Source organism: Pleurodeles waltl, chromosome 5 (genome assembly GCF_031143425.1).
Source record: "Pleurodeles waltl isolate 20211129_DDA chromosome 5, aPleWal1.hap1.20221129, whole genome shotgun sequence".
Taxonomy (NCBI): Eukaryota; Metazoa; Chordata; class Amphibia; order Caudata; family Salamandridae; genus Pleurodeles; species Pleurodeles waltl.
In genome coordinates this window covers 218,300,793-218,328,623 of record NC_090444.1, presented here as the reverse complement: position 1 = coordinate 218,328,623, position 27,831 = coordinate 218,300,793, and the positions used below count along the sequence as shown (strand labels likewise).

Sequence of the window (27,831 nt, the reverse complement as noted above, 5' to 3'; positions counted from 1 at the left end):
TGCAAAGGTCATCATTGAGCCCCACTCTATTCATATACACTTGGCCCCTCTAGCAAAGCTGATAAGATCTTTTAGTTTCTCTACCACACACTATGCAATCGTAGTGTCTATCACCAGCAGCATGGAGGAGGTGGCACATCTAACAATCTGCTGCAGGATGAGTAGTCCCTGCCTCAAACTAAATTCAGAAAAAACGGAGGTGCTCCTCTTTGATAAGGACACTTCGTCTTGGAAGAATTTTTGGTGGCCACAGACCTTGGGCCGTCTTCTCAAACCGGTGCCCAAAATTAGAAATCTTAGGGTCATTTTCGACTCCAAACTCACCTTTACTCACAAGACTGAAAGGCTTATTTCTTGTTGTTTTTTTGTTAAAAAAATTGAAGGATAATTTGCCTTTCATTCCCTTTGTATTACAGAAAACAGTCATCATCTCCTTGGTCCTGCAGAGGTTAGACTACTGCAATGCTCTTTATTTGGGCGTGCAGCAAGGCTCTTTAAAGAAACTTCCCAGGGTGCAGAATGCCGCTGCATGCATCCTCAAGAACATTAGGAAGTTCGAATCAGTCTTGAACGTATTAGAGGAGCTGCACTGGGTCCCTGTAAACAAAAGAGAGTGGCATTGAAAGCACTGTGCATTGCGCATGGAGCTCTCTACCATACACACCCAGAATAGTTAGAGAGAAATTCTCTTGGCATTCTCCACGAAGATGTCTTCGATCAGCAGCTTCTAAAGCAGTGATGATAACCAAAATTGACAAAGTCTCCTGGGATGGCAGGAAGTTAGTTTATTTCACCTCTCAGCTCTGGAATCAGCAATCCTGGGACTGCAGATGCCAGCTAAATCTGTTGATTTTTACAAAACACCTCTAAACTTGGCTCTTTTTGCTCCCTGTATGGTTTCTTGTTTTTGGCGCTACATAGTACAGTTTCCACTCAGAAACTAGCACCAAGACGCTCTGTGACATACGTCGCACTTTACAAATATAAAAGATACCAAATAGTGGTTTGATAGTTACCGGAATAAGGTTACCATTCTCTGCCATCTTAAATAGTAGAAAAGTATGAGGGGCCAGTGGCTTTTGTTAAAGTAAATGGGAAGGAACCAGGGGCCAGATGTAGGAAAGGATTTGCAAGTCGCAAACGGCAAAAACTGCCGTTTGCGAGTTGCAAATCGCATTTTCCTATGCAGAAATGCATTCTGCGAGTCGGGACCGACTCGCAAAATGCATTTCAGAATCGCAAATAGGAAGGGGTGTTCCCTTCCTATTTGCGATTCCTAGTGGTATGCAATACCATTTGCGACCGCATATGCGGTCGCAAATGGTGTCGCAGTTACCATCCACTTCAAGTGGATGGTAACCCACTCGCAAATTGGAAGGGGTCCCCATGGGACCCCTTCCTCTTTGTGAATGGACCCCAAATTATTTTTTCAGGGCAGGTAGTGGTCCAAGGGACCACTACCTACCCTGAAAAAATACCGAAACTAAAGGTTTCGGATTTTTTTTTAAGTGCAGCTCGTTTTCCTTTAAGGAAAACGGGCTACACTTAAAAAAAAAAAACTGCTTTATTTAAAAGCAGTCACGAACATGGAGGTCTGCTGACTACAGCAGGCCTCCATGTTTGCGAGTGCCCATAGTCGGTATGGGGCCGCAATTTGCGACCCACCTCATTAATATTAATGAGGTGGGTCATTGCGACCCCATACCGACTCGCAGACGGTGTCTGAGACACCGTTCTGCATTACATTTTGCGAGTTGCAAATAGCGAGTCGCTATGACTCGCTATTTGCAACTCGCAAAATGTTTCTTTGCTACATCTGGCCCCAGGAGCTAGTTGTAGACCAAAATTGGAAACAATTATTTGGTGGTCATAACCTTTCATGAGTTCCATAGCTCTTCCTTATAGACCTCACTCTTGTGGGCCCAAGATCGTGGTTGTTCCTAGGCAACCTAACCAACACATGATTGTCCTTAAGAATACCAATTAGGCTAAAAATCTGTGTAAAGACAACCATTGCATTTATCCACATCACACTGCATTTGAATAACAGCCTTGATTGCAAAATTATTTTTCGGCATGTTGAACCAATGTGCTGCGTTTGCTAATGTAGAATTTAAACTAGGCTCAGAATGAGTGGACTAGAACAGCCAATGAAGTTTAGAGATCCAGCTTTGCTGTCCACAGCTTATTGTATATTATTTATAGGATCCTTGGGGAGAGTGGAGATCCGAGAGCTCAAATTCTTCATGAAATTAATCTTTGAGCTGTTTAGTTGCAAAGATGTCTTTGCCTTGAACCATGCTTAGTCTGCGAAAATCTTGAAAACTGGTTTGGGAAGGAAGACGAGAGGAAGCCCGCTGAAAAAAGTGAGTGGGAAAGTATTAGGATGTAACAGAGAGGAAAAGATTGGGAAGTACAAAAGAGGAAGGTGAGCTTAGTTGAATCTGATGGACCAAGTTAAGATCTTGCATGTGAGACTCTAGGGGGACGTCAAACAAGCCAAACTAGATGAGGAGGGAGGAGAGCAGTTGGATTGAGACGTCTGTGGCAGAGAGTGTAGAGACAGCATTGTCATCTATGAGCTACCTTAATATAGCATATGAGGAGGATGTCGGGAGAGACAAGATTAGAGAGGAGGGAGGGCACACAGTCAGGGTATTGAGCTGTGGGTAAGAGTAAGGAGATGTAGAACTAATTCCTCAAGCAGTAAAAGAGATGCTTCCCAGGGAATGAAGATGGATATCAGCCCCAGAAGAGTCTAAATAAGTGGCCAGTTGGGTATCCCTATCTATCAGGTAAGATGTGAGGGAGGAAGATTGTGACTGAGTAGAAAGACCACTTTTGAAAGAAAAGGCATCAGTCATGACAGGATGAACTTGGAGGTGTGGTATTAGAACGAGGCTATGACTCAATCAAAGATTGATGGAAAGAGTGGTAAGGCAATCACCACACCCACTATGCCATCGACAAAGGAGCAATCCCTATCAGCGAGGCCTTCACCGCTATCCTCAGCATCAGCACAGCCACCATCCCAGAACCATGGAAACACACAGCCGTCAATGCCCTCCTAAAGACACCCTTTGCTGACCCAACCAAACTCGCCAATAACCAACCAATATTACTCCTTTACATACACCGTCAAAGCCCTGGAAAAGCCATCAACAAAAGCGTCTCCAACCACTTCGCCAAACACCACTTCTCGACACTACACAATTAGGATTCAGACCCAACCACAGCATGGAAACCACCCATATACCAGCAATGTATGACATCCGGATGATCCTCGACAGGGGAGAAATCGCAGCCCTCAGCCTTCTAAACCTATCAGCAACCATCCTAATCCAATGACTCAGTGAAACAGGCATCAAGGCGATCTGCTCCTTTTTCACTAGAAGAACCCAAACCAACAACATACCCCCTAATGCCTCTGAAGCATGATATCTCATTTGTGGAGTCACTAAGCCCAACATTCTTCAACATTTACATGCCCCCCCGGTCCATGTCATACGAGTTGAAAACATAACCATCCTCACTTATGCCAATGACACACAACTGATACTGACCCTTTTGGATAAAACACCCAACATTGGGGACAAGGTAACCACATGCATGACAGAAGTGGCCACCTCAAACTGAACTCTGACAAGTCTGAGGTGGTAGTCTTTGGGAAGAAGCCTTGCCATGGGACTCCACATGGTGGCCCACAGACGTTGGACCACCTGCATGACCTGCTTGCAAGTGATAAACCTCAGAATCATCACAGACAGCAAACTGGACATGACCACGCATTCCTGCCCTTTCCCTATCACGCAGCACAGCAAGTTGACTTGCTGCAACGTGTGACTTTCTTTTAAATATGCCCCTCAGAACGCTGAAGAAAATGTTCAAGTGTCTACCAGATAAATCCAGGAAAACAAGCCCTCATCACCAGCATTCTAGACTATGGAAACACCCTGTACACAGGTATTACCAACCAGCTCACAAGAAGACAGTTGACCTTCCTAAACGCAACAATTAGATTAGTCCTCAACCTTCAATGCTGAGCCCACATCATACCACACAGTAGGGAACTCCACTGGCTCCCAATACACAAGCACATACACTTTAAACTTCTCATCAACACCTACAAACCTCTCCCAAATACTTGGCATGCTTACCTGAACAGCTGCATACACTTCCACCAACCTTTCAGACACCTCCGCTGTGCTAGCCTCACACTCTCACTAGCACACACACTACCCATACACAAAAGCAGAACAAAGGGCCACACCCTCTTGCACCTGGCCCCTAAAGACTGGAAAGACTGGAAAGACCTCCCACAACACATCAAAGCCTCTTCCTCTCTCCTTCACTTTCACAAGAAGCTGAAGACCTGCATTTAGAGTAAGCCCCAAGAGCTGGCCTCACACACTTGCTACAGAGCGCCTGGGTACCCTCACAGGTGATTAGTGTGCTATAATAACACCAAAAACATAACATAACAAATAACAATAAAAAATGCAGGCACATCATTCAACTGAAATATGATTTTGCCATTTTTTTAAATGGAAATTGAAAACTTACCATAGTGCTTTGTGGAGGGGAGACACCATTAACTTTCGTCCATATGGAATATTGGCAGTGAAAGAAATGTTCAGAGCCTTTTAAGGATCAATCCAAAGAGCCAAGTTGAATGTGAAAATAAATGGGCTTGCTTTGTAGTTTCCATTCGAAGCTCAGTGGTATTGATCTGCTATGAGAGTTTCATGGAATTCTCTCAACGTCTCAGATTTGAGTGTTTGAGTAATAGGGTAGGTAGGTTTGGGGAACCAATCCAGTACATGGGAAGTGAGATGATATCACAGCAGGCAGAGAAGGTAGTCTTCGAAAATTGACTAGGTGGCAAAGAGCTACAAATCAGGGCAGTAAAAAGAGAAAAGGTGTTGGAAATCTGCCCTTTCTGTGGAGTCACCCCAGGATTTACCTTCTGTTGCTGAACCTGGTTTTTGTTGGCTATAGGTCCTTGTGCCCCTCATCCTTGCTAACCAGTGGTAAATTGCTTGTGCTCTCCTCTCTAAACATAGACATCGATATGACTGGCACATTTAATTTACTTATAAGTCTGTAGTATATGGCTTTAAATGTACCTAGGGCATATATGGTAAATGCTACCAGTGGGATGCCACAATCATTGTGCCCCAAAACAGAAGCCGCGTAAAACATGTCTCCAGGCCTGCCCTTGCAGCCTGTGTATGCAGTTTTAAGCTGCCACTTTAGCCCGGCAAAATAAAGCTTTTGCCAGCCCTAACCTTTATTTTTAATACTTGTAAGCCACTCCTAAAATCAGCTGTAAATGCCCATAGGCCAGGGTACATGGTATTTACAAAGTAGGACCTGTATGTTTAATGGTTTATATGTCCTCACAGTGAAAATCCCCAAAGTTGCTTCTCACTATAGCAATGCTAGCGCTCCAAGGGAAACACTGTGTTACATTATAACAACTTATAATGCATAACTTCAGTTTGGGAGAAGGAAGAACCATAGTTCAAGGATTCATTTAATTTCACTTTAAAATCCAACTTAACGGTTAAGTTGGATTTTATATTACTATTTTAGAAATGGCACTTTTGGAAAGTTACCATTTCTCTGCCTAAACCAAAAGGGCTTTTCTGCCAGTATCCAGCATCCCTGAGTATGAATGGCGTCCCCTCTGGTGAGATATGTATTGTTACCATTTAATGGACAAAGGGCCTTAAGTGTGGGGAAGGGTGTTCCTCTCCTGAGCAGGATGGCCTGGGGGCTGTACTCAGCCCTGCCTGAGCTTCAAATGGTACCCTGGGCTGTATCCAGCCCATTCCTGAATTCAAAGGGTGCCTACCTTGACACTGGCAGATGTAGCTCACAACTAGGTCTGCCTCTCCTTTGTCCATCTAGACAGGCTGGCACCAAACCAAGAGGAAGGGGAAGAACTGACCAGAACTGGTTTAGACAGTGGACAAAGGGACTGCCTTCCACCACAGGGTGCCACTGGGTATGAAAGTGGTAACCCCGGAACCTCTCATTAGAACACTTTCTAGACATTAGAAAAACTGAAGAAAGACTGCCCTGCTGTCTGTGACCTACGAAGGACCCCTTAACACTGGACCTGCCCTTCCTCTTGTGCTCAGGAGACTTCAAGGTTCATGAGGCTAGTCTCCTGTGAAAGTTACAGTGACACAATAGGCTGCAAGAGGCCTTTTGCTGCAACTGCCCAGCTGATCAGGACTGGACCCTGCTTCGGCATCTGTCTTACACCCCTTGAGTTTCTAAGTGCCTCCCTTGAGGTCCGAGTGCTTTAGAAGTGTACTTCTGTGGTGAAGTGGCACTTAAAGGACTAAAGTTAAAAGGTAAAATTTGTGACCAGGACAAACCTGGTTGGTGTATACCATGGGTACTCACAAACGTTTTCTCAGGGGCCAAAAAGTACAGTCTGGGGTGTGCTCGAGGGCCTCGTTGATGGTGAGGCAACCCCAGGGATGCAGTGTGGGCTGAGAATTTATGTGGGCAGAAAAGAAACTAATACTTCTTCAGGGATCATGACAGAATGCTTTCTTTCAAGTCTTTTTTCATATTTTTGAACAGCCTATCTTCTACTATGTGTATCCTATACCTATGATGCCAGCTGCAACTCAGTTCTTCTGTGCTTGCCAAATTCCATCCTCTACTCTAGCTAATCTATCTGACATCTAGCAACCCGATGATTAATCTGCTAGAATTTAACCCAGCTAGACTCCTAAAAACAACATGACCATCCAAAAGTCTGGAGAGAGGGAGAGATAGGGGCTAGAGGGAGACAGGAGGGCAAACTGACTGGGCTGCTGTAAAACTTGTTCACAGGTACCAGTCCTGGTTGGATTGGTGTTTTTGTAAAGCACGTCTCCCTGGCTCCCACTATGCACCATGTCATCGAGTTCGACAGGAGGGCAACTGGTGCAGTTTGCAGGGACTGTATCTGATACGGTTGAGAATGCCCATGTGCAAGACTGTACTGACTAGCAGCTAAATTTGACAAAACAACCTGTGAAGCTCACAGGACATTGGGGGGCTCAAAGTCACATCTGTAGCAGCAGGAACAGAAAGACTGAAATTAGAAAAGAACCCGCTGGCAGCTGCCATCACCTGATAAGTATGACACTTTTTTAACCTCAGATGCGTGGCACTTGGTAGCAATGATGTTAGTTTAACTTGCATTATTTTTTTTATTACAGTGTGTGTTTTACATTTTATATGCAGTTAGTTTTAGGTTAAAGACTGACGGAGCCTTGGGCCCTAACTTTTAACCTGGGGTCCGATGAATCTTTATTTCCCTGTTCCAAGGGTTGAAGAGATAATTTACCAAATCAATTATAGTGCAACTCAGTAGTCACACATTAAACCTTAGAGTTCAAATTACAATTTCAAAGGGCTTAAATATAGATGTTATGTAGGCGAGTCTCAAAACCATAGTATAGAGATACAAAATCCCCAATGAAGAGTTAAGGCATCGCACAATATTAAATCGAAGCAGCATATAAAAGACCAAAACTTCAATAACAACAATTCAGCAAATCTGGAAAAATACTTGATGTCTGTATTCTAAAATTAAGTTCTCTATCGTAACCATTGAATCTAGCTCCTAAACTATCCTAATACTAAAGGAATATCTGAGAAAGGTTATCAAACAGAACTTCAGTAGAAGATTCTGTCTAAGAGAGGTGCGGTGGCATAAAGCCACATAGAAAGAAGGAGGTCTATACCTCAAAAACATCCGCTTTGAGCAAGAGGCAGAGAGAGTTTGAATCCCTTGCCAGCTAAATTACTCTTAAATCCTGTTTTTTCCAGCTGTGATGACATCATGACAAAACTCTAATTTGAAAAACAAAACTGTAAGGCAGTTATAATTAACAAGTCAGTCTTCCGAAGCCTTTAACTCTCGGTTTTAATACACCCTCGCATTCAAGAATCTCAGAAGATATAGCTGCCAGTGCCAGGATACTCTTTCCGTCCAGTGGCGTTCTCTCAGACCCTCTTAGCTCTTGTGCACAACAAGCTCCTTATTAACTTCAGCACCTGCAGATTTGGAAAAACAATCTTTTACGTTGAAGATTAGAACATACTAAAATTAACACAAATATACTTTTAGTTCAAATATAGTTGAATGTCTAACTCGTTAAATATAAAATGATTATAAAGAATAATATTTCGAAAATACTACAACATTGACATTCCTGCAAGCGAATATGAATGTGGCTTGCATATACAGTAACTCCCATTGTGTAGTTTTACTAAATATCTCAATGCACTACATTTAACCATTCGTTTTCAAGTTACTAAAGAAAAATAACACCCCTTCTTCAAGTTTTAGGAATCATAATGGCGCCGCCAGGTTAGACTCATTCAACCCTCCCTCTGATGACGTATAACGTCATCACAAACTCATTTAATTCTTAAATAAACCTCTCTAAAACCTAGTCATTTTGAACAGCTTTCACATGGATTCTTCCAAAAGCTTCATGTCATCGTAATATTTACACGGGCTATCTTCCAAATCAACCTCTGCTCTCTTTCTCTTTCTGCTTTGTTGAATCCTCATTTCTCTGAACATTTTATATCCAACAAACAGAACTATTGACTAAGAAATAATCAGCAGTGGTCTCAACACGAACACTACACTTCCACTTCCCAAATTTCCAAACCATATGCCTATAACAGATAATTCATATCCAATCGCTTCCCATACACAATTCACTTCCAGCTTTTTCAAATCCTTTCTCAACCCTTACTCTTATCTGGAATAAAGGTACAACATTGTTGGACCTTAAGCATCCAACGGACTACGCGCTCTTTGGCGAGCAACATGTCTAATGCAAGATGATTTTGGAAAACCATTGATTTGATCGCTATCATCTCAGAATTCATGGCCAGTAACACTCCAGCGGTATTAGTAGCTAGTTTATCCACTATAGTAGACAGCCTTCAAATCATTCAAAATAACTCCCATTGACGGGATTAAAGCACCAAAAATGTCCACTACTACTTCTCCTGCACTCACACCTCGCTTAGATCTAGAACCTCAAGTCCACACAGGATCGTCAAAATGCTCCACATGATAATTTTTTGGGGAAAAAAAACCAAATAACACGTTCCATCCCATCTTTTTCACAATCTAAAATAAGCATGTTTTCCACAAACAAAATAAACTCTAGGGATAACAGCGTCTTCTCCATCCAAATACAACTTATAGTTCCCGCGTACTTCAGAGGTATATTCACATTCACTCTTTCCCACAAACACATTTATCAGTCTCAGATGTTTCAATGCAAATGTACAATCTTCCTTTGTGTTCCCAATCTAGAGCCAAGGCAGCTAAGTTTCCAACTAACTGATATTCTATTTCTTCCTTCCTCCATTTATTTTGACTCCGGAAATACTCTGCTAACTGTGAGCTGGTTTCAAAAACTCTTCTTTTGTCCTCAAATAAATTCAGGAATTTCTTCTAAACATATGATAATATACAAGTTAAACTGTGTCAGTGTGCATAAACTGTGTCTAGAGTGGAAACGGGATTGAAATATCTTGCGGTTATTTTTATTTCCAAAGGAGCTAGACATCTGTTCAAATGGTCAATAATAGGGATCTCTGAAAGAACTAAATTTTAATTTGAAAAATAATACTGATAATGTCCTGTCCCCTAAAACAAACTCAACAAGAGACTACATTAAATTCCATAAGTCATGGGAATATGATGATAGGAGGTGCCTTCTGAAGCAGAAGCAGGCAACTGAGTGCATACATAACAATCCCTCACTTCCATAGTCTCTACATAGTCATATTATAGGTAGAAGTGTACATTTGCAGAATAATATCCCCTAGATGGATCTAAGTGTAGTGCTTTCTTATATACCTTACTATTTTAGGATTAATAATTTGGGGGGAATCACTAGAATATCTCCTCTTCTATAAGATTGGTAGGAGAAAATACTTCTACTAGCAAAAATATTAGTATTACAAAAGAAATGAGCAATAAAGCACCTACTATGTATTTACATCTATTGCTCTTGTTTACCTCCATTACGTCTTTAGAATCAGATCTATTATTAATCAATTATGGCAGCAGCAAAATATTTCTTCATTTATTTCACCAATGGAAGCATCAAAGGTAAGTTCTTAAGCTCATTTATCAACAGTATAAAATCTTCTTGAGACTTCCCTAACCCTTCTTTGTGTTCTTCTAAGTGATAACCTTCCTCCTTCTATTGGGGTCTAGGAAATCTTCCAAACTCTTAATCCCAATCAATGTAAATGTCTCTAACATGCATGCAAACTTAACTCATTAAGGTACATTTCATTCACGATGTTCAGTTCATGGGGGTTCAGCCGAACCTGTATGTTGACTCCAATACTCCCAGATTTCTTGATATGCAGCATTTGCAAAGTAGGTCCACTCAGGCAAAGAACAGCTAAGACTAGGCACTCTAGTTCTTTTTTACTTTCTCAATGCCACACCTTCATCTTCACTTCCGCTTAGATCAGAGTTCTCAGTTTCCTCAGCAATCACTGGTGGCACACGCTCTTTAGGCAGACTCACTTTTTCTCATTCCAGTTTTCTGAGCCAACGGTGTCTAGCTTCCACTTGCTTTCTTCCAGAACCTGTTCCTTCTTTGGGGTCTGATTCTGAATCTGACTGACTCCCCACAGAACAAGACTCTACTGTTTCAGCATCAGAGTCAGTTGTGACTTGCTCAAGACCCTCTTCAACTTGATTGAGTGCTACTTCCGGCTCTGCTTGGTCTCCAACAGCTTGGCTGACCTGTTCCAGTTGTCTTTCTCTCACCATTGGTTCCTCTGAGACAGGCACTGTTGTATCAAGGGGACACCCAACTCTGTGAGTATGGGAAGCACGAATCCAATTGGGAAGACCTACACTCTTCATGGCAGTCATGGTCACTAGGATCACTTGGTAAGGTCTATGCCACTAAGGTTCCAGACACGTTTTCGTGATGTGTTTCTTCATCAAGACCGCGTCACCAAGACTAAGGTCATGGCACTGTTCTGTAGTGGAGAAGCTGTTGTTGATCCGACCTGCAACGCACCACATCACCTAGTCCTTTGCAATAAGCTGGGACCATAGCATCTATTATATTCACAAGTGCATTTGCAGGAATCGCTGGCAGTCTCATTGCCCTCCCCTTCAGGATTTCGGGAGGAGACAGTCCAGTCTTTTGATCATGTAAAATTCAAAGACTCAGCAACACAAGGGGCAAAGAATCAGGCCATTTCAAGGACGTTGAAGCACACACCTTTGCCAACCTCAATTTCAGCGTGCCATTCACCTGCTCAACAAGACCCAAAGCCTCACTGCAATCTCTGCTCTATTTGCAATGTTGCACACAACAATTTTAGAACCTCAGTGTTGAAATTAATTCCTCGATTTGATTCCAAAGAGATCAGGAAGCAAAATCTAGGTATTAGCTCCCTCATCAGCAGTTTGGCTACAGTAAGACTATCATTTTGTCTAGTTGGGTACGCCTCGACCCACTGGGAAAAGATACGCACACTAACCAAAATTTACCTCAATCCGTTGCACACAGACATCTCAATGAAATTCATCTGTATCCTGTTAAAAGGTCCTCCTGACCATCCTATGTGACCCAATGTAACTTCAGTTCTCTTTCCAACATTGTTGATACATCAGTAACACAACGTTTCAGCCATCAATCTGAATTTGGGATTGAACAAAGCCTGTCTGAACAATCTCACCATAGCATCCCTACCAATTTGAGCAGGTCCATAAAAATGTCGAACCATAGGAGTTAAAAGGCTATTTGGCAACATTGATCTTCCATCCACTGAAACACAAATGTCATCATTTGTTTTTTTACACAACCTGTCCTGACCCAACCTTCAGACACATCCTCGTGGAACTTTTTCACCTCATCCCAAGTATCAACTGTTGTCAATGAAAGGTTAAAGTTGGTCTCATCCATTCCCTCATTTATGAATTCACCATTAAAGGGATATACATTATGGGCACAGTATTTTGCAACATTAGCAGCATACCTATTGTCCAAAGTCACATGATCATCTCCAGAACATTGTGCAGGGCACTTGACCACTATGACTTGTTCAAGCAATTGTAGTGCATCAAGGAGGTTTTTCACTTGTTCACCGTTCTGGATCAGAGATCCAGAGGACGTCATAAAGCATCGCTGAGACCACAGTTGTCCGAAGTCATGAACAACACTGAAGCTGTATTGACTATCGGAAAAAGATTGTCACTCTCAATTGATCAGAGACACATCATGCTCTGGTAAGAGCAATCAGTTCAGCTTCTTGGGCAGAAAATATTCCTTGAAGCCAACAAGATTTGACAACTCTAGACAAAATATAAACAGCATAAGCTGCTCTCAAACTTCCACCATTGTCTCTCCAGTATGAACCATCAACATAAAGGGCATAATCAGATTTAAGTAATGGTTCATCTGGTATGTCTGGTCTCGGTTTGGTACACAGCTCAATGTCATCAAGACAGTTGTGGTCCCCTTCACAATCTTCAGTGGTTCCCTGATCCACTAATGACAGCAGAGTAGCAGGATTCAAAATCCTGCAACGTTTGATTGTCACATTTTTTGTGGCCAGTATAATCTGCTCGTACTTGGTAAATCGACTACTTCTTAGATGCTGCGTTCTGGTTCTATACAATAAAAGCTTTACTGAATGAGAAACGTACAGAGTTAATGGACATCCCATGACAATATTTTCGTACATCTCTGTGCCAGTGCTAACTGCAGCTACTGATTTTAAATATCCAGGCAATGCAGAAGCAACAGGATCTAATGTGGTAGAAAAATATACCACAGATCTCTTAGCATTTCCATGCATTTGAGTCAGGATTGAGAGAGCACAGCCCTCCCTCTCACTGCAGAAAAGTGCAAAAGATTTGTCATAATCAGGCATCCCTAGTGCCGGGGCATGACAGAGACATTCAGCTCTAAAAACAAGACAATCGTTGTCCCAGGAATAGTGGATCAGACACATCCTTGTATGTCATACTCTGTAAAGGCTTAGCCTATCCACTGTCGCCAGTAGCCCAATATTTCCAAAAACATCCTGATCCCTCTCTGTGTAGTTGGCGGACCCATTTTCAGTATTGCTGAAATGCTTTCTTGCGACACCTTTCTCACTCCTTTTTTAATGTGGTGTCCAAGGTATTGGACTTGTTTTTGACAATATTGTACCTTTCCTGGCGATACTTTATGTCCATTCTCAGCCAATTGGTTCAGTAATGCAATAGTCTCCTGTTTACAAGCTTCTTGAGTATTCAATCCCACCATGAAGTCATCAATATACTGAATCAGGACTGAATTGCATGGCATGACCAAGGATTCCAAATGTTCTTTTAAAATCTGGTTGAAATCAGTGCTGACTCAGTATACCGCTGTGGAACTCTGCACTATGCCAAAAACCTAAATCCGAGCAGGGAATGCGAAGAGGAATTGACTATCATCATGAAACAATATCGAAAAGAAGGCTTGACACAAATCAATGACTGTGAACCACTCAGCCCCACATGGAGTCTGAAACAAAATTACAGCTGGATTCGGTACTAAAGGCAACAAGGAACAACAATATTGTTTATTTTCCTAAGGTCCTGTACAAGTCTGCATTTTCCATTTGGTTTCCAAAGACCCATGATGGGAGAGTTACCAGGACTTCCCATGATCTCCTTCAGAATTCCCTGTTGTATCATGGACTCCATTACAGGAGTTATTCCAGCAATCGTTTGGGGGTCAAACTATATGGTTGGGTTTTCAGAAATTCAAAATTTGGTCTAACAGTAATCCGGACAGGTTCTACATAGGGTTGGGCAGTGAGCTTCACTCCACTGACGGATCTAACAGAGTTTTTGGCACTCTGCACTCGGCTTGGAGTTCAGCCAAAAACTTTGCTAGCCCCGCCACCAGATCAGAACTTATTGCGTGCGTGCTGCAGCACAGCTATAGGCCAAAAAGCACAAGTACAGACAGTCTGCGCTTGCGCTGTGTAGCCCATAACTGGACTGCAGTGCGCACTCACCTGATGCGGCGTTGAGCTGTTCACCGGTGGCCCACCCAGCAGCTACACTCCGAGGCCAGGCGGCAGAGAGCCAGCCAGGCCACTGGCAACGAGGATGCCCTGGGAACTAGGACCCAGGTAAGTCCTCTTTTTTTCTCCAATGTGCACACTGGTGCACAAAAGACCTGAAACAGCAGCTTTTGCTGCCTATGGCCCTGAATTTTACACCAGCCTGCCCGGTGTGCTGTCAGTGCACAAGGGACAGGGCCTGGGCACAAGAAGCCTGAAACAGCAGCTTTTACAGCCTGAATTCAGACCAGGGCCGTTTCAGGCTTCTTGTGCACTGGCCTGCCCCGTGTGCACTGAGCACTTCAGAGATCGGTCACTTTCAGGTCCACTCCGCAGATCACGGAACTCCGCCTCCGTGGAATTCCACAGTGTTTTTAACCAACTCTGCAGAATTCTGCAGAGTGGAACTCCGTCAGCTCTGCCCACGCCTAGTTCTACACCTTGTATCATTGCAATATTATTTCCTGAAAAATCCCACATTTCAAGTCTTACTGTTTCTCTCAAATCTGGAGGCAAATCATCAACTGTTAACAACGTCAATAGGGTGCAATGTGTTTCACTTTTCATCAGCTTAAAGACAGTATCCTCATCTTGGGTATGAACTTCTATTCCTGCTGAAGGACAATAGATGACACAGTTAAGTTTTGACAGTGACTCTCTTCCCAAGAGATTCACTGGATCGCAGTCCACAGCCGGTTGGGGCACTTGCATTACCTGGAGCACATTAAAATCTTGGCTCCTGGGTCTTTGGACACCTTGCATCTGGTTAGGAATGGATTTCTGAGAAGGCACAAATCCTGCATGTTGGACTTGATTAGCTGGATTTAAACAACATTCCTGCTTCCAATGCCCCAGCTTATTGCAGAGGTGACAAAGAGTTGACTGACCTTTTTAGACTATTTACATCTATTTATGTACTAGGATCTATTAGGATTCCTTGCCCTCTCCCTTGCATTGGATTCTGTGGCTGTTGATGTGAACCTTGCGTTGCGCCGTCATTGTTTACAGCCATGGCCAACTGGCTAGTTCTTTGAGCAGCTTTCATTTGGGCAAGCATCAACTTTTCCTTCAACTTTTTCTGCTTCATTTCTATTTCATCATGGCAATATTTACCATAACACAAAATCTCATCAGTAGACCTATTCTGCCAACATATCAAATGCTGCTGAATCATAAGACTTATCTATGGCCTCAATCCTGTCACAAACCTTGACATAAAATGTCTCAATACCACTATACTGTTTAAATGCTTGTTACAGCCTTTCCTAGTAAGCATGGATCGACGCCTTTGGTTCTTGAGTTGTTCTATCTATCTTTAACCAATCAATATCTTGAAGAGGCACCTTCCCTTTCAGGAATGTCAGAGCCTCCTGATATTTCTTCATCACCAATGGTGAAGGACCCTTAATCTCTACGTTCCTAGTCAGTTCTGCCTCAGGCCATCGAACAGCTATTTTGCACTCAGTCAAACGTCACTCAGAACAACATTCCACTGGCTTCTCTTGCAATTTTGGGAATCATTGATAAATGATGCAAGATCACTTTGACTCCACGGCTCGTGAACATAACCACCACCAGGCACTTCGCTCAAGGGAAAGGTTGTAACACCTCACTCTGCTCCAATGGCTGGCAGTTCACCCGAAGGTCTCTTTACAGCTTTCTTTTTCACCCATTTGGTCTCCTGCTTATCTAATTCATTCCATCTCCTAATGTTCAGAATCAGTTCTTTAATCTGAGTTTTTAATCCCAGAGTTCTCATATCGGCAATGTCCTTTTCACTGAAACACACTCAATAGCTTCCTTGCAAAGCCTTGGTTTTATTTAAGTGTACCTCATATTTTTGAGCCAATTCTGCCAATTTATCATGAACTTGGCTCACATGCTTAATAATATCTCTACACATGAATGCAAGCTCATCTTCTTGATGGGTCTCTAGATGTTCCCAGCCAAGAATTCCAACACTCATTGCATCCAATTCTATTGTCACATTTAAAGTTCTCTCTCTCTCTCTGTGTTGATGGAAGTGTTCCCTGACCCACTTCTGAACTAGCACTCTCTTTGGATGGGGTGTTTCCATTAAAGAATTGTACCCAATCATCTATCTCCTTTGCACTGATGGATCGTGTCACCACAGGAATCACTTACCAGAGCACCATTCCCCAAATTCAAAGGTGGGTCCCATGCAAAAAGATTATGTGCGAGTATCTTCTGATATGTACCTGTTGAAGTGCATCCTGACATATTCAAAGTTGTATCTGCACTCGCACTACAACGAGTGATAGTGTGTGTTAGAACTAAAGGAACAAACTCCCTAATGCCTGAAGTATCTGGAACTCCGCTCTACCTTTCAGAATTATTAGGTACAGTCAAATTGTATGTATTTCTCCCAGAGCTTTCTGTTTTATACGTAGGAACTACGGTCCTATAGTAACTGAGACTGTAAGGGCATCATCAGCACTCACTGTAGGATCAACTGGGGCGCATCTTCACTTCTTAACTCACAGGGTACACTAGTGGCAGTAACTCCCACAGGACTGGGGGTCATCTTAGTTGGAGCAGTCGCAACGTTAGTCAGACCAACAGTCTAATTTCCAGTTCCATCCATAAATTCATTATATGAAGGTGGACGTTTGGAAAGTAACACATCCTCAGCTTTCATCACTGTCCATACTCATATCATCAGGTTCTTTTGGTTTCCTCTCTTTCGATTTCCAAGTTGTTTTCTTTTCCTCTTCTCCCTCAACTGCATCTGTCATCAAAGCTGGATCCAATCTAATTCCTTCTATCATGTCAGTTCTCCGCCTTCTCTGCTCAGCATCCCATCTAGCATCTGCATAAATACATATATCTTTCTTCACTCCGGCCTGATATTTTACTTTTACTCTCACATGAGCAGCACATTCTCAAGCATTAAGTGCTTCACACTGTGTGGGTCTAGGAGGTGGCTTCATTGATATAGCACTCTCCTCAAATTTTCAATAATTCTCAAACTAAAAGTGCCATATTATGAGAATCTCAATGATCCATCCTTTTCTTTGATCTTGTACCATTGACCAAGCCAAGAGCACATAAGAAGCCCTCCACCTATTGACATACAGTGACCTGGAGTACCTTCCCGGAGGCGCCACTTCTTCCTCCCTACTGGGAATATGAACATCTCCTCTAACCATATCTCGTATAACTTTAAAGCATTTCATGTTTCAAAACTTTTCACAATATTCCAATTTGATTAAAAATAACACTGTATCCACAATCCTTTGCTCCGACCCAACCACCAATCGCAGCCCGGCACCTTATGACGTTGCCCACCAGCAGCAGCCCAGTACCACACCAACCAACCTAGACCAGGGCTGCACACTGTGACATAGATCTCACTCCTCGCCGCAGTTTCCCCTCCTTTACAATCTGCATGCACACTTACTCCGAACCTCACACTCATACAAAAAACAATGCAATAACCTTTGTCTGCTTCACTAAAGAATTAACATTTTTAATCATACAAGAAAGTTCACAATCACTTCTGATGAGACCTAGACCTGTGGGGTAACATCTAAATCAGTACAGTTTAACTCTGCACATTGACAGCCACTATATCTGTCTCACGCAAACTAAGTCCCTATTTTAACTGTGCCGTTGACGACGTCTCACAATGAACACAGCCACTCAGCAGACAATATAAACGTGTCTTCTACACCCTTTAAACTATCCCGGGATCTTAGGCCACGTCGGACCCGATAACCATTTCAACGTCTCTATAAATCACCACACTCACACAACATGTAAACACCTCCACAAAACACTATCGAATTTCACAATCACTGTAAGCTAAACGCAAACCGCTGCACTCAGCAATCCTATTAATACTCACTCTTCCACTGCCAGTACAACTCTCCTCCCTTCTCCCGACTTTGCTGATTCTTCAACTCTGGGCAGAAATACTAGGGGTTTGGCTCTGGGTACTAACTGTTCTAGAGCCTAATTCCAGTTCTTTACAATTCAGAAAGAGAACCATCCTCGTTTGCTACCACCTGATAGAGCATGGGGCCCTATCTTTTCATCTGGTGTCCAAAGAATCTTTTCTTCCCTGTTCCAAGGGGTGAAGAGATAATTTACCAAACCATTCAAATCGATTATAGTGCAACTCAATAGTCACCCATTAAACGTCAGGGTCCAAATTAAAGTTTGAAAGGACTTTATTACAGACTCGAAGCCAATGGTACATAGGTGAGTCTCAAAACCATAGTATAGAAATACAAAATCACCAATGGAGAGTTAAGGCATCACATAATATTAAATCGAAGCAACATGTAAAAGATCAAATCTTCAATAACAACAATGCAGAAAATCAGGAAAAGTACTTGATGTCTGGATTCTAAAATTAAGGGGCAGATTTATGAAAAGTGGTGCTGCACCTAGTGCTGCACCACTTTTCTTGCACCCCTTAGCGCCCCCCTAATGCCACCTTGTGTGCACCGTATTTAGTATACGATGCACCATGTCGGTAGTTAAGGAACTAGCTTCATAATGTTTTACTCTAGTTCGGCACTTTGCAGGCTTAGCGAAAAAACTTTTGACGCTAATCCTGCAAAGCACCCAGAGCTGTCTGCTCTGAGCAGGAGTTAAAAATGGCAATAAAAATGATGCATTAGATTTCTTTGCAGCATTGTTTCGCCCCCACCCCCCAACCTGGGAAATGCCCCCCTTTCATACATTATGCCTGGCGCAGGAATAATGTAGTGCAAGTGGTTACAAAGTGCCACAATGCAGCCATTGCGCCACTTTGTAAATATGGCATGACGTTTTTGGCCATCTAACTCCAAATTGGCATGTGTTGTTAGGATGGTGCTAGGCCCTCTTAAATCTGGGCCTAAGTTCTCTTGCCTAACCATTGAATCTAGCTCCTATACTATTCTAATACTAAAGGAATATCTGAGAAAGGCTAGCAAACAGATCTTCAGTAGAAGATTCTGCCTAAGAAAGGTGCGGTGGCTACCTTTAAAAAGGTCCACTCTGAGCGAGGGGCAGAGAGAGTTGGGATCCCCCTCCAGCTAAACTACTCTTAAATCTTGTTTTTTCCAGGTGTGATGGCATCAAAACAAAACTGTAAGGCAGTTACAATTAACAATTCAGTCTTCCAAAACCTTAGAGTCTCGACCTTGATACAACCTTGCATTCAGGAATCTCAGAAGCTACAGCTGCCAGTGCCAGGATACTCCTTACATCTGGTAGCATTTTCTCAGACCCTCTCATCGCTTGTGCTCAACAAGTTCCTTGTTCACATCAGCACCTGCAACTTTGAAAATACAAGCTTTCAAGTTGAAGATTAGAACATACAAAAAAAATGCAGCCTTCATTTCGACCAACTAAAATGAACACAAATATACTTTTAGTTTAAATATATTTAAATGTCTAACTTGTTGAATATAAAATGACTATAAAAAATTACATTTCTAAAAGACTATAACATTGACATTCTTGCAAGCGAGTATTAATGTGGCTTGCATATATGTTAACTCTCATTGTGTATTTTTACTAATATATCTCAACGCACCAGATTTAACAATTTGTTTTACATGTTACAAAATAAAAATAACCACCCCTTCTTCTTCACATTTTAGGAAGCATAATGGCGCAGCCAGGTTATGCTCCTTCAAGACCAACAAAATATTTACATAATGTTTTGTTCATTTTAGCTACTTGCTGGCTTCCTCTACCACTCACTAACCCCACCCTGTTATACTCCTTTCCACAATTCCCATACTTTTTCTTTCACAGTCTGCTCAGCTAAGCTTTCACCTATGAGCAGGCCTGCCTTGGTGAGAGTACAAGCTTAACTAGCTGTAAATCCGGAGTCCACAACTGCAAGAGTGTTTCCTTTGTTTCCTTTGTTTTCTGATTCTGAGCTTTGTTTCTACAGCCATTTTAGCTTGTTCTATGCGCAGGGTAACCCTGCTCATAAAACAAGCTGAATTGATTACAGAAAAAAAACCAGAATCACCAAACGATGTTGCTTGGCTAGAAGCAATAACCGAAAAAAACAGAGTGCAAGCCGCTTTATTGTTCTAGTGCTGTTCACACATTCCTAGAGTCTGCGAGCCGCAAGGAAAGCTCTGCCGGGCTGCCACCTGCCCACGGACCATGCATTGAGTACCACTGGTGTATATCATCTGCTTTCCCTGGCAGTCAGCGTCAAATTACATCTAGGTCCTATTCTACCATGACTATTGACTATTATTGGCACTTTGAGCTTATTGATGATATTTTTACTAAAACCTTTAAAAAGTAATAACTCTGGTTCCTCCTATTGAATGTTTGCCATTTTGGTGTCATGTTGTTCACCATATTATACTCCATTCTTCTAATTCCTTTTGGGACTTTTTATTGATTTGCAATTCAAGTTTATTACTGTTTTACTACCGCATATATACTTTCCACATTGCCTGACTGCTTTGTACCTAGCTACCAGATGTTTAAGCACAGGTTTTAGTGACTTTTGTGATTCACCCTGACAAGGATTGTAACTATTATTCAGATGAGTTCTCACACTCCTAAACTAATACCCCAATTTCTTACAAAAAGTATGTGAAACATGAGGAGACAGCAGTTCATTAAAGAGTCTCACAAAAGACAAAGCCAGTGCAGTAGCGCTGTTAAGTAAACAATATACTTTGAAGTAATGAATTAACATGCATTAGAAACAAATATAAGGAGGTCACAGATTAAGGAACTTCATTCAGTGAACATTACCAGCAAATAAACTTACACAACTGGCTCGACAGCCACAGTCCTTTTAAAAAATTACTGACATAATTTTGAAAACAGGTAGGGGATAAATGTTAAGGAGTGTGAAAGGAAGTAAGTGAAAGATGTTGATGTTAATTGAAATTAAAGAAGAATACGAATTTTACATGGGCATTATCATTAAAAAAACCTCTGGGTTTTTGATACAAAGCTCTTTCTACTAACAACAGGAGGCAGGGGTTTGCACCAAAAAAATAATGTCTTTTTGAGAGAGGTGTAAACTTGGAAAAATGCTTTTATTTCTCCAAACATTTCTGAATTTGCATGGGTGCTGCATGGTAAGGCACATATCCAAAGTGTGAAAAGTTTTAAAGTTTGTCTAGGCATTGTATTTTGTACAGGAAGAGTACCCTTCCAGTACAAAATCTATTGTAGAAATCACACACATTTCTGTGCGCTATGGTGTAAAGGTGCGTGTGAGGCGCTAGGCAGTCTTTTTATGCACCAGCACTAGGAAGAGAGCAGCACAGTACCATATCATAATAAATAAAAGAGATTTTGAAAGGAAAAATTGCGAAAATTATTTAACTCATTTACTTCGAATTTAGGCGGTAGAAGCTAAAATAAAGATATTTTTAGCTTAAAAAATTAAGAATCTCCCACATTAATTGGGCATGTTGGAATGTATGCAAATCATTTTTCAGAAACTATTGTCTGTGATGGCTTTGCACAGAACAGAGAATAAATTCAAATGCTAACTTAAAACTTCTTGTAATTTAGAGGGTGAAAGTTGGATTGCAACCTTTCTCAGCCAAAAATACTGGGCATTTGTTCATGTAAAATGTTAAGAAAGTTTTTTTTTTTTAAACATAAATTAAAATCCTAATACCTTCCTCACATCTAAATCCCATTCCCTCCAACCATGCCCTATGCCAAAATCCCCCCGCCCCCTCTCAACCTCTACTGTGCACAGCCTTCAGCCATGCATAGCGGGGGTTGGCTGGGGTGATTGCAAAGCCTGGCCCTCCAAATCCCACCTAAGTCCCCATTACCTGATGTACACTTCCTTCAGCAGTGGGTAGCTGTGGGCATGGCCCTGCATTTAACACACCTCAGGTGGCCAACCACTACTAAGCACAGCTAACAGCCTGCACAATGGAAGTTGGTTGTAATTTTTTTTTTTAATCTTTATTTGGTATTGCGGTATCAGTACCAAAGTACCATAGAGATGGCCTTCCAAGGTAACTCAGTACTGGGTGCGGATATGGTGCCAAAAATTTTAATTTAACTTAACTTAAAGGAGGATCCTTTGGGACCCCAACTCATATGACCATGGGAGTCGGGGCGTACCCACTAAGACCCATAAATGGCTTATTTTTTAAATATTCAAGAACTCGGAGACCATGTCCCTGAATCCTGTAATGGTGACTGCAACATTTTCTTCAGTGTTGAGGCCAGCAAACCAGAACGTTTGGTACCACAGTATCAGCACCTTCGTCGCAGTACAGAAATAACCGACAGGAGGAAAAGCTCTCTTGAACAATCAGAATGGCCTATTTTTTATTTTTTTAGGACTCCTGCTTGACCTAATGCCATATATATACCAAATTTTTTTCTAAGGACTAAACCCTTCATGCCCAACCAAGCTGCTCTATAACTGCTAATTTCTTGAAAACAGCTGAACAGATTTACACAAAATCAGAAAACACACACATTATTTTGCCAAATGTGTTGTAATTCCATTCAGCTGTTTTTTTCAGTTCTGAAGTTCCTATGGGAATTAACATGGGAAATTGCTCTTTTGGGACCCCCTCCCTTATTCTTGGTCGCCACTTGACAGATTGGTACATAACTTTCCATGAAGCAGCCAAAGTAGGTGATTTTTTTTTGTTTTAACATTTCATGCAGTTGTGTCAAAGGGAGCCAAAGTTATTATCAAAACAAAAATGCCTTTTTGATGGAAACCCTAACCTAACTATAACTACACAGTGGCAACAGCACTATCTAACATACATATTACCTAGTGGTGGTCACCACTAGGTAGCTATAGTTAGGATCATGTTTCCATAGAAAAAACGTTTTTTGACTTGCCCTTATCTTTGGCACAATTTGACTAATCTTCACCAAAAAAAGTGTTGCTGTGATTGTTGGTGAGGACGAAAATTTTTGGGGTGATCTATCAAGCGGGGGCCAAGAAAAAAGAGGGTAAAAAAACATTGTGTTTCCCATGTTAATTCCTATGGGACATTTAGGCACGTCTACAGCCTTGGGGAGGTGGCAGTCCCAGTGGCAAAGGGGGGAGGGCAGCCCCAGCACTGTATTTCAATAGAGCCCCAGGAAGGTAGTGGTCCCCAGTGCTGTGGGGGACAACGCCCCCACACTGTATTTGAATTTAGCCCCAGGGAGGTGGTGGGCCCCAGGCTGAGCTTCCCCCACACCGTATTTAAATTTATCCCCAGGGATGTGGTGGTCCCCGGGGCTGTGGGGTGGCTGGGCAGCCTCCCTTCAATGTATTGCCATACAGCCCCGGGAATCTGGTGGTCCCAAGGGCTGCGGGGGGAACCAGGCACCCCCACCCCTGCAATGTATTGGAATAGAGCCACAAGGAGGTGGTGGTCTTGCGCTTGTTTTTTAAAAAATGTTTTGCTTCAAATTTGCGAATATGGCGAATTTGTGGCAAAAAAATAATTTTGAAAAATAAGTGGTCAGGGTGACTCTACCTTTTCCCCTTTTAATTTTTTTAAACTTTTTTACTGATTACAAGATGGCTGCCAACACTTCCTGGTTTAAAGTGTTGGCAACCAATCAGAGTTGTGCATTTCCCTGCACATGCTTGTCTTTGTTCATAAATACTTCACATCCAGAGAAATACAAATTTGAATTTCCTTACATTTCTCAAAAAGTAATGAATGGATTTACACCAAATAACAAAAAGCGTAACCTGCGGACCAAAAGCTACATTTCTGCCAAATTTGGTGTAATTCTGCCCAGCGGTTCAGGCTGTAGTCGTGTTAAAAACTCATATGGGAATTAACATGGGAAATGCACAATTTTTGACCCACCTGTTCCTCCTACCCTAAGGTAACTATAACTAGTACCCCTGCCATGCACAGTTTTGTTGTCAACAATTTTACTGCAAATATTACATTGATACTATCAATGATGTTCCGTGTTAGAAATGGGGTCTTTGGTTGGCAGTCAGGTTACCCCTTGTCCAAGCAAAGACCCTCACTCTAGTCAGGGTAAATCACACAATCCAAATTATCTTGTGCCCACCCTCTGGTAGCTTGCCACTGAGCAGTCAGGCTTAACTTAGAAGGCTATGTGTAAAGTATTTGTGCAAGAAATCATGCAATAACACAGTGGAACACCACAAAAATGCACCACACAGTGTTTAGAAAAATATATAACATGTATCTGGGTAAATTCAGGTCAAAATGATTAAGATGCAATAAGTATATGTTGAAAATATCACTGTAGAAATTATATAAAGGGCCTCATTATGACATTGGCGGCAAATGCCGACCACCCAGACGGCGAGGGCCGTCAACATACCGTCACCGTGGCTACCGCCGTCCATGGAATTATGACCGTAGCTGGAACTCCCCCAAAAGGCTGGTGGAATTCCGGCTACGGTCATGGCGGTGGACAGCGGTAAGGTGCCGCTGCTGCCAGCAGCAGCACCACGCCAGCAAAACACCGCCTACCGTATCATTTTCCATGATATGGCCTGGCGGCATTTTGCTGCTGGCAGCAGAGCTGCGTCCCGTCACCTGCCAGAGGATCCCCTGCAAGCAGGTAAGTCGGGTTCTCTGATAGGAGGGGGGGTGGTGGGGTGTGACTGTGTTTGAATGTGTGCATGTGTATGTAATGCATGTGTGCATGAGTGGGGGTGTGTGTATCTGCATGTTGTGTTGTGTGATTGCGTGTTTTTGAGTGTTGCTGTGAGTGTGTATGAATGTATGCCATTCGTGGGTGAATGTGTGTTTGGATGTGTATGTCTGTGCGTGTATGTGTGTATATGTGGGGGGGCAGGAGAGGGAGAGGGAGTGTGGGGGAGGACTCCTAGGAGGGGGAGAGGGCTATCAGTGCCAGGGAATTAATGCCTACCGCCATGGTTTCCGTGGCGGTACAGAAACCACGGAAACCATGGAGGTGGGTGGGGTCCAAATACCATGGGCAGCCTAGTGACGGCCGCCGGGTTGGAGACTGTAGTCTCCAGGCCAGTAGTCATTACCGCTGTGGCGGTACGTGTCTTAACTTGGCGGTTTGGCTTTGGCGGAGGTATGTACCGGCAGCCTGTTGGAGGTAATACCTCCACTATTACACCGACCGCCGGGGTCATAATGACCCCCAAAGTGTCTTTAGTCTCTTAAAAGCAATAAATGTCTCTTGCAAGCACAAAGTACCTGGATTGCGTTCAAAATCTCCGCAAGGAACCACAGAGGAGGGGATGCGTGGAAAACAGTGAGGGGGGTGTCGATTTCTCGGGCCTCACACAGCGATGTTTATTTTTCACTCGGGGAGCGCTTTGCATCGATTTCCGAATCTTGGTCTTGGATCCTCTTCGGGTTGCGGGGTTTTCGGATGCCACGGGGACGATGCGTTGAATTCTGGCACTGACAGGACGAAGTCGCAGGGGCTGCGTCGATCCGGTGGGCGTTGCGTGGAAATTTCTAACGCACGGCAGGGGCTGTGTCAACTCCTCTCTGGAAGTCAGGCTGTGCCGTTCCGGCTCAGCTGTGCGTTGATCCAGTGGGCCTTGAGTCGAATTTCCGGTTGCTACGCTGGCGCTGTGTCGACCTTTTCATTATGAAGTTGGGCTGCATCGTTTTGATTCAGCGTGCAGTGAATTTTTCACCACGATGCAGGCAGGGCGTTGTTTCTGGCAGGCTGTGCGTCAATTTCTGGGGGATAGGGTGTTCTTCTTGCAGGAGTGAAGTCTTTTTGGTACTGAGACTTCAGTGAACAGGAGGCAAGCTCTATCCAGGCCTTTGGAAAACACTTCTCACCACAGCCAGAGAGCAGCAAGGCAGCAGGGCAACAGCAAGGCAGCAGTCCTTCACAGAAAGCAATCAGGTGAGTCCTTTGGGAAGCCAGGCAGTTCTTCTTGGCAGGTTGCAGGTTCTGGTTCTCTTCTCCAGGAACTGTCTGAGTTGGTAGGGGCAGAGGCCCTGTTTAAATACCCAAATGTGCCTTTGAAGTGGGGGAGACTTCAAAGAGTGGCTTATAAGTGCACAAGGTCTCCTTTCAGTTCAATCCTGTCTGCCAGGGTCCCAGTAGGAGGTGTGGCAGTCCTTTGTGTGAGGGCAGGCTACTGTCCTTTGACATGTAAGTGTAGGAGGCTGACCTGGTTTGTAGTGGGTACCAAGGGGTACTTACACTCTGCAACAGGTCCAGTTGTCCCTTATTAGTGTAGAAGAGGTGTTTCTAGCAGCTTAGGCTGATAGAAGGTAGCTATAGCTGAGCAGCTTAGGCTGAACTAGGAGACATGCAAAGCTCCTACTATACCACTGGTGTCATATGCACAATATCATAAGAAAACACAATACACAGATATACTAAAAATAAAGGTACTTTATTTTTATGACAATATGCCAAAAGTATCTCAGTGAGTACCCTCAGTATGAGGATAGCAAATATACACAAGAAATATGTACACAATACCAAAAATATGCAGTAATAGCAAAAGGAAGTAATGCAAGCAATGTACAGTCACAATAGATTGCAATGAGAGCACATAGGTATAGGGGCAACACAAACCATATACTCCAAAAGTGGAATGCGAACCACGAATGGACCCCCAACCTATGTGAGCTTATAGAGGGTTGCTGGGACTGTAAGAAAACAGTGAGGGTTAGAAAAATAGCCCACCCCAAAACCCTGAAAAGTAGGTGTAAAGTGCACCTATATTCCCCAGAGAGCACAGAAGTCGTGATGGGGGAAGACCAACACCAGCAATGCAACAAAGGTGGATTTCCGGACGAGAGTACCTGTGGAATAAGGGGACCAAGTCCAAGAGTCGCGACAAAGTCGAGATTGGGCAGATGCCCAGGAAATGCCAGCTGAGGATGCAAAGAAGCTGCCACCGGATGGTAGAAGCTGTGGATTCTGCAAGAACGAAGAGGACTAGGAACTTCCCCTTTGGAGGATGGATGTCCCACGTCGTGAAGAAGCTTGCAGAGGTGTTCCCACGCAGAAAGACCGCAAACAAGCCTTACTAGCTGCAAGGGTCGCGGTTAGGGTTTTTGGATGCTGCTGTGGCCCAGGAGGGACTAGGATGTCGCCAATTGCGTGAGGAGACAGAGGGGGCACCCAGCAAGATAGGGAGCCCTCACAGAAGCAGGCAGCACCCGCAGAAGTGCCAGAACAGGCACTACGAAGAGGAGTGATCCGGAGCTCACCCAAAGTCACAAAAGGAGATCCCACGACGCCGGAGGACAACTCAGGAGGTTGTGCACTACAGGTTAGAGTGTCGGGGACCCAGGCTTGGCTATGCACAAAGGAAATCCTGGAAGAGTGCACAGGAGCCGGAGCAGCTGCAAATCACGCGGTACCCAGCAATGCAGTCTAGCGTGGGGAGGCAAGGACTTACCTCCACCAAACTTGGACTGAAGAGTCACTGGACTGTGGGAGTCACTTGGACAGAGTTGCTGAGTTCCAGGGACCATGCTCGTCGTGCTGAGAGCGGGCCCAGAGGACCGGTGATGCAGTTCTTTTGGTGCCTGCGGTTGCAGGGGGAAGATTCCGTCGACCCACGGGAGATTTCTTCGGAGCTTCTAGTGCAGAGAGGAGGCAGACTACCCCCATAGCATGCACCACCAGGAAAACAGTTGAGAAGGCGGCCGGATCAGCGATACAAGGTTGCAGTAGTCATCTTTGCTACTTTGTTGCGGTTTTGCAGGCGTCCAGAGCAGTCAGCGGTCGATTCCTTGGCAGAAGGTGAAGAGAGAGATGCAGAGGAACTCT

The 27,831-nt window shown here is 43.3% G+C and overlaps 1 long non-coding RNA gene across 2 annotated transcripts in view; it reads right to left on the bottom strand.

The window, feature by feature from the left end:
- Positions 1-6,441: 6,441 nt before the first annotated feature.
- LOC138297236 (uncharacterized) overlaps positions 6,442-27,831 on the bottom strand; it is a 51,708-nt gene continuing 30,318 nt past the window's right edge. The window contains exons 2-3 of one of the 2 annotated variants that reach the window (XR_011203956.1): positions 19,288-19,408; positions 6,442-8,067 (exon numbers count right to left, since the gene is read on the bottom strand). This is a non-coding gene — a long non-coding RNA (uncharacterized lncRNA). Of the gene's footprint in view, positions 8,068-19,287; positions 19,415-27,831 lie in introns of both variants that reach the window. The other variant, XR_011203955.1, reaches the window with a different exon arrangement.